General features: G+C 39.9%; 1 non-coding gene across 1 annotated transcript; it reads left to right on the top strand.

The window, feature by feature from the left end:
* Nucleotides 1-8,059: 8,059 nt before the first annotated feature.
* On the top strand, nt 8,060-9,977 carry LOC124428915. Its single transcript, XR_006943337.1, has one exon. It is a non-coding gene; the product is annotated as a small subunit ribosomal RNA (ribosomal RNA).
* Nucleotides 9,978-10,658: the final 681 nt, after the last annotated feature.

The raw sequence follows: 10,658 nt of genomic DNA, 5'->3' as shown, positions 1-10,658 counted from the left end.
CAATGCGACTATCGGACTTAGAAAAATTCCGAAGAGTCGATGAAAAGTTATACGAATGCTTTTCGAACCAATGCGACTATCGGACTTAGAAAAATTCCGAAGAGTCGATGAAAAGTTATACGAATGCTTTTCGAACCAATGCGACTATCGGACTTAGAAAAATTCCGAAGAGTCGATGAAAAGTTATACGAATGCTTTTCGAACCAATGCGACTATCGGACTTAGAAAAATTCCGAAGAGTCGATGAAAAGTTATACGAATGCTTTTCGAACCAATGCGACTATCGGACTTAGAAAAATTCCGAAGAGTCGATGAAAAGTTATACGAATGCTTTTCGAACCAATGCGACTATCGGACTTAGAAAAATTCCGAAGAGTCGATGAAAAGTTATACGAATGCTTTTCGAACCAATGCGACTATCGGACTTAGAAAAATTCCGAAGAGTCGATGAAAAGTTATACGAATGCTTTTCGAACCAATGCGACTATCGGACTTAGAAATTTTTCTTTGGAAACTTATGTGAATGGGAGTTTAATTCGCGCATTAGGAGACTTGGTTGATACAGGCAATACGGTGTATCACTCTCCCCCCAGGTCTCCTTCACATTAAAAGAGACTGTGTTTTCAAATTCTGAACGAAACGTGCGTTTCGTTTCCATCGTCCTCTTTTTCTAATAGTATATGTTGGACGAATCGTGCATTTTGGTCGGATCATGCTTTTCAGACCATCCGTGGATTTTGGTCTTTTCGTGCAAGCCGACCGGGGTGCTCCCCTATATATACCGATTATGCGGCCGAGTGGTCGGCGACGCTGGACGAAATACACGGCGTCTTATGGGAACAATCTTTCGATTGAATCGCCCAAATGGTATTCGTCGTGAAACACTATCAAACGACCTCTTATACTATACCGATTGACATTTCTCCCATTTCTATCACTCTGTGGATAAATTTCTTTTATTTTTTTTTATATGTAATTTTGAATTGGAAACTTATGTGAATGGGAGTTTAATTCGCGCAATAGGAGACTTAGTTGATACAGGCAATACGGTGTATCACTCTCCCCCCAGGTCTCCTTCACATTAAAAGAGACTGTGTTTTCAAATTCTGAACGAAACGTGCGTTTCGTTTCCATCGTCCTCTTTTTCTAATAGTATATGTTGGACGAATCGTGCATTTTGGTCGGATCATGCTTTTCAGACCATCCGTGGATTTTGGTCTTTTCGTGCAAGCCGACCGGGGTGCTCCCCTATATATACCGATTATGCGGCCGAGTGGTCGGCGACGCTGGACGAAATACACGGCGTCTTATGGGAACAATCTTTCGATTGAATCGCCCAAATGGTATTCGTCGTGAAACACTATCAAACGACCTCTTATACTATACCGATTGTCATTTCTCCCATTTCTATCACTCTGTGGATAAATTTCTTTTATTTTTTTTTATATGTAATTTTGAATTGGAAACTTATGTGAATGGGAGTTTAATTCGCGCAATAGGAGACTTGGTTGATACAGGCAATACGGTGTATCACTCTCCCCCCAGGTCTCCTTCACATTAAAAGAGACTGTGTTTTCAAATTCTGAACGAAACGTGCGTTTCGTTTCCATCGTCCTCTTTTTCTAATAGTATATGTTGGACGAATCGTGCATTTTGGTCGGATCAAGCTTTTCAGACCATCCGTGGATTTTGGTCTTTTCGTGCAAGCCGACCGGGGTGCTCCCCTATATATACCGATTATGCGGCCGAGTGGTCGGCGACGCTGGACGAAATACACGGCGTCTTATGGGAACAATCTTCCGATTGAATCGCCCAAACGGTATCCGTCGAGAAACATTATCAATCGTCCTTCTATACCATTCTAGACGTTCATTTACCCTTTTTATATAATCCGTGAATATATTTGGTACAAAAATGTCGTTTTCTACCAAGAATTGTTAATTACAATTGTTTTTGGAAATTAATGAATTTTCAACAATAAGCGCGTATTGTATCGACGAAGGAACGTTAAATAAAGCGTATCCATTGATTTGTTTCGAAATATTTACAAAACTCCACTTTTTATCAATTTGTTAATTAAGGCGTTCAACGAGAACTTTGTTATACATCACAATATCGTTCTTTAATTTGTTATTAACGATCGGAAGAGCAAAAATATCGTTTTCGTCAACGAATTGTTAATAACAATTGGTTTTGCAAATTAATAAATTTTTAACAATAAACGCGTATTGTATCGACGTAGAAACGTTAAATAAAGCGTATCCATTGATTTGTTTCGAAAAATTTAGAAAACTACACTTTTTATCCATTTGTTAATTAAGGCGTTCAACGAGAACTTTGTTATACATCACTATATCGTTTTTTTATTTGACATTATCGATCGGAAGAACGAAAATATCGTTTTTGTCGATTATTTGTTAATAACAATTTTTATTGCAAATTAATAAATTTTTAACAATAAAAGCGTGTCGTATCGACGAAGGAACGTTAAATAAAGCGTATTCATCGATTTTTTTTGAAAAATTCACAAAACTCCACTTTTTATCCATTTGTTAATTAAGGCGTTCAACGAGAACTTTGTTATACATCACTATATCGTTTTTTTATTTGACATTATCCATCGGAAGAATGAAAATATCGTTTTTGTCGATTATTTGTTAATAACAATTTTTATTGCAAATTAATAAATTTTTAACAATAAAAGCGTGTCGTATCGACGAAGGAACGTTAAATAAAGCGTATTCATCGATTTTTTTTGAAATATTTACAAAACTCCACTTTTTATCCATTTGTTAATTAAGGCGTAAAATGGGAACTTTGTTATACATCACTATATCGTTTTTTTATTTGACATTATCGATCGGAACAATGAAAATATCGTTTTTGTCGATTATTTGTTAATAACAATTGTTATTGCAAATTAATAAATTTTTAACAATAAAAGCGTATTGTATCGACGAAGGAACGTTAAATAAAGCGTATCCATCGATTTGTTTTGAAAAATCTATAAAACTCTACTTTTTATCCATTTGTTAATTAAGGCGTTCAACGAGAACTTTGTTATACATCACTATATCGTTTTTTTATTTGACATTATCGATCGGAACAATGAAAATATCGTTTTTGTCGATTATTTGTTAATAACAATTGTTATTGCAAATTAATAAATTTTTAACAATAAAAGCGTGTTGTATCGACGAAGGAACGTTAAATAAAGCGTATCCAACGATTTGTTTTGAAAAATCTATAAAACTCTACTTTTTATCCATTTGTTAATTAAGGCGTAAAATGGGAACTTTGTTATACATCACTATATCGTTTTTTTATTTGACATTGTCGATCGGAAGAATGAAAATATCGTTTTTGTCGATTATTTGTTAATAACAATTGTTATTGCAAATTAATAAATTTTTAACAATAAAAGCATGTTGTATCGACGAAGGAACGTTAAATAAAGCGTATCCATCGATTTGTTTTGAAAAATCTATAAAACTACACTTTTTATCCATTTGTTAATTAAGGATGTTAAAAATGACAATGTTATAACATAGGATTACTTAATTAGATACGTATTAATTATTTGGTTTATTAAAAAAATCGATTTCAAAAACAAATGTTTTTTTGCCAATAATATATTTTTAATTTGCAATATTATTTATAATTTTTATTTTTTTTTATGTTACTTTTGTTAATAATAATGTGTTTAAACGTGAGGAAACGTTTAGTAATGTATAGGAGCTCAATAAACAAAGTTTTTAAAAATTGGTCTTTTCGTTTGGCACTTTATTCCCATAAGACTCCATGTATTTCACCGTGTGTCGCCGACCACTCGGCCGCATAATCGGTATATATAAGGGAACGTATGTTTCGGCTTGCACGAAAAGACCAAAATTGGCGAATCGTTCGAAATGCTCGATTCGACCAAAATGCACGATTCGCCCAAAGTGCATGATTATTTCGAAACGCATGATTCGCCCAAAATGCACGTTTCGACCAAAATGTACGATTCGACCAAAACGCACGATTCGTACATAATGTACGATTCGAGACTAAGTTTCGAAAATGTTATACGAATGAACGAACGATTGATTCTCCTGTCGTTAAGAGTACATTTCTTTTTCTAAGTACTAAGAGAATTATTCGTAAGTATTATAACGAATATGAAACTTATACGAATGGGTCACTTAGAAAAAATTACGAAATGTCTTCTTATTGTAAACCTATACGAATGGGAGAAATAGTCGAAAGTCTCACCGAGCTGGGGCGGTGAAACTTTTTCCAATGCCAAAGTTTATTGGAAACTTATACGATTAACACGACGCTCTACTTAGTCTATGTTTTTTGGCGGGAATCGATTGGTCGATTCGTTCGGCACTATATTCCCATAAGACTCCATGTATTTCACCGCGTGTCGCCGACCACTCGGCCGCATAATCGGTATATATAAGGGAGCATATAGGTCGGCTTGCACGATTCGCCCAAAATGCACGTTTCGACCAAAAAGCACGATTCGTACAAAATGTACGATTCGAGACTAAGTTTCGAAAATGTTATACGAATGAACGAACGAGATTGATTCTTCTTTCGTTAAGAGTACATTTCTTTTTCTAAGTACTAAGAGAATTATTCGTAAGTATTATAACGAATATGAAACTTATACGAATGGGTCACTTAGAAAAAAATTACGAAATGTCTTCTTATTGTAAACCTATACGAATGGGAGAAATAGTCGAAAGTCTCACCGAGCTGTGGCGGTGAACCTTTTTCCAATGTCAAAGTTTATTGGAAACTTATACGATTAACACGACGCTCTACTTAGTCTATGTTTTTTGACGGGAATCGATTGGTCGATTCGTTCGGCACTATATTCCCATAAGACTCCATGTATTTCACCGCGTGTCGCCGACCACTCGGCCGCATAATCGGTATATATAAGGGAGCATATAGGTCGGCTTGCACGATTCGCCCAAAATGCACGTTTCGACCAAAAAGCACGATTCGTACAAAATGTACGATTCGAGACTAAGTTTCGAAAATGTTATACGAATGAACGAACGAGATTGATTCTCCTGTCGTTAAGAGTACATTTCTTTTTCCAAGTACTAAGAGAATTATTCGTAAGTATTATAACGAATATGAAACTTATACGAATGGGTCACTTAGAAAAAATTACGAAATGTCTTCTTATTGTAAACCTATACGAATGGGAGAAATAGTCGAAAGTCTCACCGAGCTGGGGCGGTGAAACTTTTTCCAATGCCAAAGTTTATTGGAAACTTATACGATTAACACGACGCTCTACTTAGTCTATGTTTTTTGGCGGGAATCGATTGGTCGATTCGTTCGGCACTATATTCCCATAAGACTCCATGTATTTCACCGCGTGTCGCCGACCACTCGGCCGCATAATCGGTATATATAAGGGAGCATATAGGTCGGCTTGCACGATTCGCCCAAAATGCACGTTTCGACCAAAAAGCACGATTCGTACAAAATGTACGATTCGAGACTAAGTTTCGAAAATGTTATACGAATGAACGAACGAGATTGATTCTTCTTTCGTTAAGAGTACATTTCTTTTTCTAAGTACTAAGAGAATTATTCGTAAGTATTATAACGAATATGAAACTTATACGAATGGGTCACTTAGAAAAAAATTACGAAATGTCTTCTTATTGTAAACCTATACGAATGGGAGAAATAGTCGAAAGTCTCACCGAGCTGGGGCGGTGAAACTTTTTCCAATGCCAAAGTTTATTGGAAACTTATACGATTAACACGACGCTCTACTTAGTCTATGTTTTTTGGCGGGAATCGATTGGTCGATTCGTTCGGCACTATATTCCCATAAGACTCCATGTATTTCACCGCGTGTCGCCGACCACTCGGCCGCATAATCGGTATATATAAGGGAGCATATAGGTCGGCTTGCACGATTCGCCCAAAATGCACGTTTCGACCAAAAAGCACGATTCGTACAAAATGTACGATTCGAGACTAAGTTTCGAAAATGTTATACGAATGAACGAACGAGATTGATTCTTCTTTCGTTAAGAGTACATTTCTTTTTCTAAGTACTAAGAGAATTATTCGTAAGTATTATAACGAATATGAAACTTATACGAATGGGTCACTTAGAAAAAAATTACGAAATGTCTTCTTATTGTAAACCTATACGAATGGGAGAAATAGTCGAAAGTCTCACCGAGCTGTGGCGGTGAAACTTTTTCCAATGTCAAAGTTTATTGGAAACTTATACGATTAACACGACGCTCTACTTAGTCTATGTTTTTTGACGGGAATCGATTGGTCGATTCGTTCGGCACTATATTCCCATAAGACTCCATGTATTTCACCGCGTGTCGCCGACCACTCGGCCGCATAATCGGTATATATAAGGGAGCATATAGGTCGGCTTGCACGATTCGCCCAAAATGCACGTTTCGACCAAAAAGCACGATTCGTACAAAATGTACGATTCGAGACTAAGTTTCGAAAATGTTATACGAATGAACGAACGAGATTGATTCTTCTTTCGTTAAGAGTACATTTCTTTTTCTAAGTACTAAGAGAATTATTCGTAAGTATTATAACGAATATGAAACTTATACGAATGGGTCACTTAGAAAAAAATTACGAAATGTCTTCTTATTGTAAACCTATACGAATGGGAGAAATAGTCGAAAGTCTCACCGAGCTGTGGCGGTGAAACTTTTTCCAATGTCAAAGTTTATTGGAAACTTATACGATTAACACGACGCTCTACTTAGTCTATGTTTTTTGACGGGAATCGATTGGTCGATTCGTTCGGCACTATATTCCCATAAGACTCCATGTATTTCACCGCGTGTCGCCGACCACTCGGCCGCATAATCGGTATATATAAGGGAGCATATAGGTCGGCTTGCACGATTCGCCCAAAATGCACGTTTCGACCAAAAAGCACGATTCGTACAAAATGTACGATTCGAGACTAAGTTTCGAAAATGTTATACGAATGAACGAACGAGATTGATTCTTCTTTCGTTAAGAGTACATTTCTTTTTCTAAGTACTAAGAGAATTATTCGTAAGTATTATAACGAATATGAAACTTATACGAATGGGTCACTTAGAAAAAAATTATGAAATGTCTTCTTATTGTAAACCTATACGAATGGGTAGAATTAGTCTAACTGTAGCGGTGAATCGTACAAGAGACTAAGTTCTGTCTTTTTTTTTTTTTGCAATAATTTATTTACCGTCGCCGTTCACTCGGCAGAACTGAACTGGTATACTTTTTTTTTAATTTATAATTGGAAACTAATACGTTTGATGCTCCAGAGACTAAGTTTTTTGGCGGGAACCGGTTGGACTTTTTATCGACCAGCCCGTTCCCATAAGACTCCATGTATTTCACCGTGTGTCGCCGACCACTCGGCCGCATAATCGGTATCTTTAAGAGTATGCACGTTTCGGCTTGCTCGAAACGTGCTTTGAAAAAGAATATATTACACATCCACACAGCATTACCACGGGTCGGTGTCTCAGACCGAATGGCCCTTATGTGGTACGCGCTTCGGCGTTGGTTAGTTCGTTGGTTTGTCTGTCATAAAAGAAGTGTGCAGAAAATCACGGCTACTTACTGAGCATCAACTCTCCAAAATCCGAGCGACAAAAATAATATTTTTGTATAATTTTAGCGGAGACGAGAGAAAATCTTTCTGTAGTCTCTGCGCTGAAAAGAGCCATCAGATCCGAACTCCGCATACCGAATCGTTTGAACCGCTGAAGGCAAACTTTTCGGGGGTGTATAAACTCACTTTACGCAGTTTACGCCACAATTGTCCGTCTTCAGCATAAAATCCCGACGTTCCAATAATAATTCAGTCAAACGTCCGGGATGAGAATTGAGGCCATATAATATATATATAATAAAAAGGAGCCCAATCTCTATTAATACATGTAAAACATGTAAAAGCGATAGTATCGTCGTCCGGCATACGTGTCGGCGACAAAATGTGAAAGAGAGAGTCGGCGAAAGTCGTCTACTCTTCTTTCAAAAGGAGAGCTTCTTGAGCTCCCTGGTTGATCCTGCCAGTAGTTATATGCTTGTCTCAAAGATTAAGCCATGCATGTCTAAGTACACACGAATTAAAAGTGAAACCGCAAAAGGCTCATTATATCAGTTATGGTTCCTTAGATCGTTAACAGTTACTTGGATAACTGTGGTAATTCTAGAGCTAATACATGCAAACCAGAGTTCCGACCAGAGATGGGAGGAACGCTTTTATTAGATCAAAACCAATCGGTGGCGTATGTTTTACATTCGTCCACCGTTTACTTTGATGACTCTGAATAACTTTGAGCTGATCGCACGGTCTTAGCACCGGCGACAAGTCTTTCAAATGTCTGCCTTATCAACTGTCGATGGTAGGTTCTGCGCCTACCATGGTTGTAACGGGTAACGGGGAATCAGGGTTCGATTCCGGAGAGGGAGCCTGAGAAACGGCTACCACATCCAAGGAAGGCAGCAGGCGCGCAAATTACCCACTCCCGGCACGGGGAGGTAGTGACGAAAAATAACAATACAGGACTCATATTAGAGGCCCTGTAATTGGAATGAGTACACTTTAAATCCTTTAACAAGGACCTATTGGAGGGCAAGTCTGGTGCCAGCAGCCGCGGTAATTCCAGCTCCAATAGCGTATATTAAAGTTGTTGCGGTTAAAAAGCTCGTAGTTGAATCTGTGTTTCACACTGTCGGTTCACCGCTCGCGGTGTTTACTGGCATGATGTGGGACGTCCTACCGGTGGGCTTAGCTCTTCGGGGCGGTCCAACTAATATCCCATCGCGGTGCTCTTCACTGAGTGTCGAGATGGGCCGGTACGTTTACTTTGAACAAATTAGAGTGCTTAAAGCAGGCTAGCCTCGCCTGAATACTGTGTGCATGGAATAATGGAATAGGACCTCGGTTCTATTTTGTTGGTTTTCGGAACCCCGAGGTAATGATTAATAGGGACAGATGGGGGCATTCGTATTGCGACGTTAGAGGTGAAATTCTTGGATCGTCGCAAGACGGACAGAAGCGAAAGCATTTGCCAAAAATGTTTTCATTAATCAAGAACGAAAGTTAGAGGTTCGAAGGCGATCAGATACCGCCCTAGTTCTAACCATAAACGATGCCAGCTAGCGATCCGCCGAAGTTCCTCCGATGACTCGGCGGGCAGCTTCCGGGAAACCAAAGCTTTTGGGTTCCGGGGGAAGTATGGTTGCAAAGCTGAAACTTAAAGGAATTGACGGAAGGGCACCACCAGGAGTGGAGCCTGCGGCTTAATTTGACTCAACACGGGAAAACTTACCAGGTCCGAACATAAGCGTGTAAGACAGATTGATAGCTCTTTCTCGAATCTATGGGTGGTGGTGCATGGCCGTTCTTAGTTCGTGGAGCGATTTGTCTGGTTAATTCCGATAACGAACGAGACTCTAGCCTGCTAAATAGGCGTACATTCTGGTATCTCGAAGGCCCTCGACTTCGGTCGAGCGGTTTTTACTACCAACGTACCAACAAATCTTCTTAGAGGGACAGGCGGCTTTTAGCCGCACGAGATTGAGCAATAACAGGTCTGTGATGCCCTTAGATGTCCTGGGCTGCACGCGCGCTACAATGAAAGTATCAACGTGTATTTCCTAGACCGAGAGGTCCGGGTAAACCGCTGAACCACTTTCATGCTAGGGATTGGGGCTTGCAATTATTCCCCATGAACGAGGAATTCCCAGTAAGCGCGAGTCATAAGCTCGCGTTGATTACGTCCCTGCCCTTTGTACACACCGCCCGTCGCTACTACCGATTGAATGATTTAGTGAGGTCTTCGGACTGGTGCGCGGCAGTGTCTCGGCACTGCCGATGTTGCCGGGAAGATGACCAAACTTGATCATTTAGAGGAAGTAAAAGTCGTAACAAGGTTTCCGTAGGTGAACCTGCGGAAGGATCATTAACGTATAAAAAAGTTGCTCAAAGAAGCAACGAGAGTGCGCACATATATAATATGTGTGAAACAAACAAACAAACAAACAAACAATGTACGATAAAAGGGGTGACGGTGCTTCATAGAGCCGGAGCATCGTCGAGCGACGCACATATCCTTAGGGTCGAGGCGTTCGTTAAACTGATTCGTTAAACGGATACATGGCCGCGGACCGTGTTCCTCCGACTCGTACCTCCAACAGCGCTGCGCGATTATCGTGCTCGTTGGCGCCCGATCGGTGCCGCGAGTCGACTCGCGCGTTAAGGCGTTCGCGGTTGTGGAGATCGGAGAACCAATACGTGGTCAGCCTTCCGGCGAATCGGCGAAGAGCGTCGGGTAAGTCCCTGGTCGTCGCTAGCCCCGAATACGGGCTCTTCGAACATAAGCGAGAGGCACTCTTCGAATTGTGTCCAATAATATATGTCCGGCGTATCCGGCGGAGAGAGACTGGATACGCGTATCGGGTCATAGGACTATCACCGGTAGAGAAACGGTGTGGGACGTGGCATCGAACATGAAAGACGACACAGAGGAAAAAAGGGGTTGCCCGTGGAGCCCCAGATAGAGAATCTGTGTCTGATACTGTCGTCGTCCCCATCGTCGTCTATCGTGTGTGTATGACCGTGGACCGAGTGCGCTTTTCTCGCTCGG

This window comes from Vespa crabro, chromosome 13 (genome assembly GCF_910589235.1).
Source record: "Vespa crabro chromosome 13, iyVesCrab1.2, whole genome shotgun sequence".
Classification (NCBI taxonomy): domain Eukaryota; kingdom Metazoa; phylum Arthropoda; class Insecta; order Hymenoptera; family Vespidae; genus Vespa; species Vespa crabro.
The sequence above is the reverse complement of the archived record's forward strand: the minus strand, read 5'-3'. Positions and strand labels throughout refer to the sequence as shown.